Genomic DNA, 4,512 nt, shown 5'->3' with positions numbered 1-4,512 from the left:
GTAGCTGAGGAAAGGCAAACAGAGAGCATTTCTATGAAACAGTCTTCAATGCAGAGCTGTGTAACTGTGTAACTGAGTTATCTGCATTGAAATATACACTCACCGGCCACTTTATTAAGTACACCTTGCTAGTAAAAGGTTGGACCCCCTTTTGCCTTCAGAACTGCCTTAATTCTTCATGAAATACTTTCAACAAGGTGTTGGAAACATTTCTCAGAGATTTTGGTTCATATGGACATGATGTGCATCACGCAGTTGCTGCAGATTTGTCAGCTGCACATCTATTATGTGAATCTCCCGTTCCACCACACCCCAAAGGTGCTGTACTGGATTGAGATCTGGTGACTGTGGAGGCTGTTGGAGTACAGTGAACTCATTGTCATGTTCAAGAAACCAGCTTGAGATGAGATGAGCTTTGTGACATGGTGCATTGTCCTGATGGAAGTAGCCATCAGAAGATGGGTACACTGTGGTCATAAAGGATGGATATGGTCAGCAACAATACTCAGGTAGGCTGTGGTATATAAATGATGCTCACTTGGTACTAAGGGGCCCCGAAGTGTGCCAAGAAAATATTCCCCACACCATTACACCACCACCACCAGCCTGAACCGTTGATACAACGCAGGATGGATCCATGCTTTCATGTTGTTTACGCCAAATTCTGACCCTACCATCTGAATGTCGCAGCTGGAATCGAGACTCGTCAGACCAGGCAACATTTTTCCAATCTTCTATTGTCCAATTTTGGTGAGCCTGTGCGAATTGAATCTCAGTTTCCTGTTCTTAGCTGACAGGCATGGCACCTGGTTTTGGTCTTCAGCTGCTGTAGCCCATCTTCTTCATGTTTTGACATGTGCGTTCAGAGATGGTATTTTGCGTTCCTTGGTTGTAACAAGTGGTTATTTGAGTTACTGTTGCCTTTCTATTATCTCGAACCAGTCTGCCCATTCTCCTCTGACCTCTCAAGGCATTTTCGTTCACACAACTGCCGCTCACTGGATCTTTTCTCTTTTTCGGCCATTCTCTGTAAACCCTAGAGATGGTTGTGCGTGAAAATCCCAGTAGATCAGCATATTTTCTGAAATACTCAGACCAGCCTGTCTCGCACCATCAACCATGCCACATTCAAAGTCACTTAAATCACCTTTCTTCCCCATTCTGATGCTCGGTCTGCACTTCAGCAAGTTGTCTTGACCACCTCTACATGCCTAAATGCATTGCATTGAGGCCATGTGATTGGCTGATTAGCTATTTGTGTTAACAAGCAGTTGAACAGGTGTACATTTGTATATTTATTAATACCTTTATAGTACCTAATAAAGTGTCCAGTGAGTGTATATATGGACTCTGCCTAATTCATTGTGGCCTAAAATGCACATTATGATCATCTTCAATGAAGAAAATGCTACACAGATATAGATATAGAGATAGCAGGGATTTGATATCCAGTATTGGTACCAGGCCTATACTAACAGTAAATGCTAGGTCAGATATTAGAGGAATAAAATAGTGTTTGACATATATAAGTATTATACTAGAATAACAGTTCTTTCATGTTCATTTTTTTGCAAGCATTGATACTGTGATATTTCATTTCAATTCATTCTGATTGGCAACTAATGAATGTAACTCATGTTGTTGGCTATGTACAGTACTGTGCAAAGGTTAAGAGACAACCCTCTAAGTCTAACTTTCAATAAAAAAAAAAAGGTACAAATTATTAACGTTAAGCACAGTATTTCTGAGGAGATTCAATATAGTCCAGTTACATAGGGAAGGGTAAGGTCACAAAAACTGGAGGTTCCAAAACTTTATATGGACAAAAGTATTGGGACAAATTACACCTACAGGAGCTCTTATGACATCCCATTCTAAGTTCATAGAAATTAAAATGGAGTTGGTCCCCTTTTTCAGCTATAAAAGCCTCCAATCTTCTGGGAAGCTTTCTACAAGATTTTTGAATGTGTCTGTGGGAATTTTTGCCCATTCAACCAGAAGAACATTTGTGAGGTCTGACACAGATGTTGGACAAGAGGGCCTGGCTCACAATCTCCATTGTGGTTCACCCCAAAGGTGTTCGATTTGGACACTGGAGCACAGTCATGCTGGAGCAGAAAAGGGTCTTTGCCAAACTGTTCCCACAAAATTGGAAGCATACATTTGTCAAAGATAGTATTGTGCTTGGTAACGTATGGCTTGCATTGCAGCTGCTTGGTCGTGGAAACCCATCTCATGAAGCTCAGTCGCAAAGGGACTGAATGCAACACCCAACTTCAATGATTAAGAGGCGTGTCCCAAGACTTTTGTCAATATAGTGCATAGAGAACATGGGACTTCTCATAACCATGCAAGACCTGGAAAAGCATTAAAACTGTCACCATCAGATGAACAGCACTCAAAGCTTTAGTCTTTGAGTGATGGGTGAAAAGCTCTATTCTTGCTTCAGATCTGAAGAAAATTCACAGGTGTTTCTGTCCATCTTTCCACAATAAGACAACTCAATGCTGAGTCTGTAAAGATGTGTAGCTGTCAAGAAGCTATTGCTGAAAAAAATACAACCACTGGCAAAAAGTATGGAATCACCAGTCTGGGATGAGCACTCATTCAGACATTTTATTCTGTAGAACATACTCAGATCAAAAACATGATGCAATAATAAGGTCATTCCAAAGTGCAACTTGTTGGCTTTCAGAAACACTAAAAGAAATAAACATTGTGGAAACAAAGTAAATGTTACTTTTATTGAGCAAGCACAGGGAAAAAAATATGGAATCACTCAATTCTGAGGAAAAAAATATGGAATCACTCAAATTGGAGATAGAAAATAAGGACACACCCAGTCAATTTCCTTTCCCTAAATGGACACCTACCTCAGATTAGATCTGCTCGTTAGTCTGCAGTTAAAAACACCTGCAGTCATGACACCTTGGAGGGCTGCTGGACGAAGTGGAGTGGCAAGAACCATGGCTCCAACAAGAGAAATGTCTCTTGAAACAAAAGAGAGGATTGTGAAACTTCTTGAAGGTAACTCTTCACGCATGGTTGCTAAAGATGTGGGCTGTTCACAGTCAGCTGTATCCAAGATATGGACCAAATACAAACAGCATGGAATGGTTGTTAAAGCCAAGCATACTGGTAGACCAAGAAAGACCTCAAAGCGTCAAGACAAAGAACTTAAGGCCATTTGTCTTGAAAACCGAAAAAGTTCAACTAAACAGATGAAGCATAAATGGGAGGAAGCTGGAGCCAATGTATGTGACCGAACCGTAAGAAATCGCCTAAAGGAAATGGGATTTCAATACAGGAAAGCTAAAAGAAAACCATCATTGACACCTAAACAGAAAAGAACAAGACTGCAATGGGCTAAGGAGAGGCAATCATGGACTGTAGATGACTGGATGAAAGTTATCTTCAGTGATGAGTCAAGAATCTGCATTGGACAAGGTGATGATGCTGGAACTTTTGTTTGGTGCCGTTCCAGTGAGATTTATGAAGAGGACTGTCTGAAGAAAACCAAATTTCCACAGTCCTTGATGATATGGGGCTGCATGTCAGGCAAAGGCACTGGGGAGATGACTGTGGTTAATTCTTCTATCAATGCACAAGTTTACATTGACATTTTGGACAGTTTTCTCATCCCTTCAATTGAACAGATGTTTGGAGATGATGAAATAATTTTCCAAGATGACAATGCATCGTGCCATAGGGCAAAAACAGTGAAGGCATTCCTTGGAGAACGACACATTCAGTCGATGTCATGGCCTGCAAATAGTCCAGATCTCAACCCAATTGAAAACCTGTGGTGGAAATTGAAAAAAATGGTCCACAAGAAGGCTCTGATCTGGTAACTGCTATCAGAGAGTTGGCACCAAATTGATGAATACTGTTTGTCACTCAAGTCCATGCCTCAGAGACTGCAAGCCGTTATAAAAGCCAAAGGTGGTGCAACTAAATACTAGTGATTTATTTTAAATGTTCTTTTGTTTATCTGTTTTTCATGATTCCATATTTTTTTTTTTTCCTCAGAATTGAGTGATTCCATATTTTTTTTTCCCTGTGCTTGCTCAATAAAAGTAACTTTACTTTGTTTCCACACTTTTTTTTTTTTTTTTTTTATTACTTTGTGTTTCTGAAAGCCAACAAGTTGCACTTTGGAATGACCTTATTATTGCATCATGTTTTTGATCTGAGTTTGTTCTACAGAATAAAATGTCTGAATGAGTGCTCATCCTAGACTGGTGATTCCATACTTTTTGCCAGGAGTTGTAGAATATGAATAATTTAGTTTTAACAGCTGTTTTGACTGAAAATTAAATAAATCGAAGAATCAAGAGTAACTTTTGCCCAGGAATGTATATAATCTAGGGTAGTAGAGTGAGCATTTTACTTTTGTATGGGACTCTCGCATGGCCAGTTTGAGTGGGGTGCTACAGTTAAAAAACGTCATTTAAAGCTTAGTAAAATATGGGACAGTATTGGTACCGGCCAGTACTCAAGGATTCACAACTG

The sequence above is a fragment of the Pygocentrus nattereri genome, chromosome 4 (genome assembly GCF_015220715.1).
Source record: "Pygocentrus nattereri isolate fPygNat1 chromosome 4, fPygNat1.pri, whole genome shotgun sequence".
Lineage (NCBI taxonomy): Eukaryota > Metazoa > Chordata > Actinopteri > Characiformes > Serrasalmidae > Pygocentrus > Pygocentrus nattereri.
The sequence above is the reverse complement of the archived record's forward strand: the minus strand, read 5'-3'. Positions refer to the sequence as shown.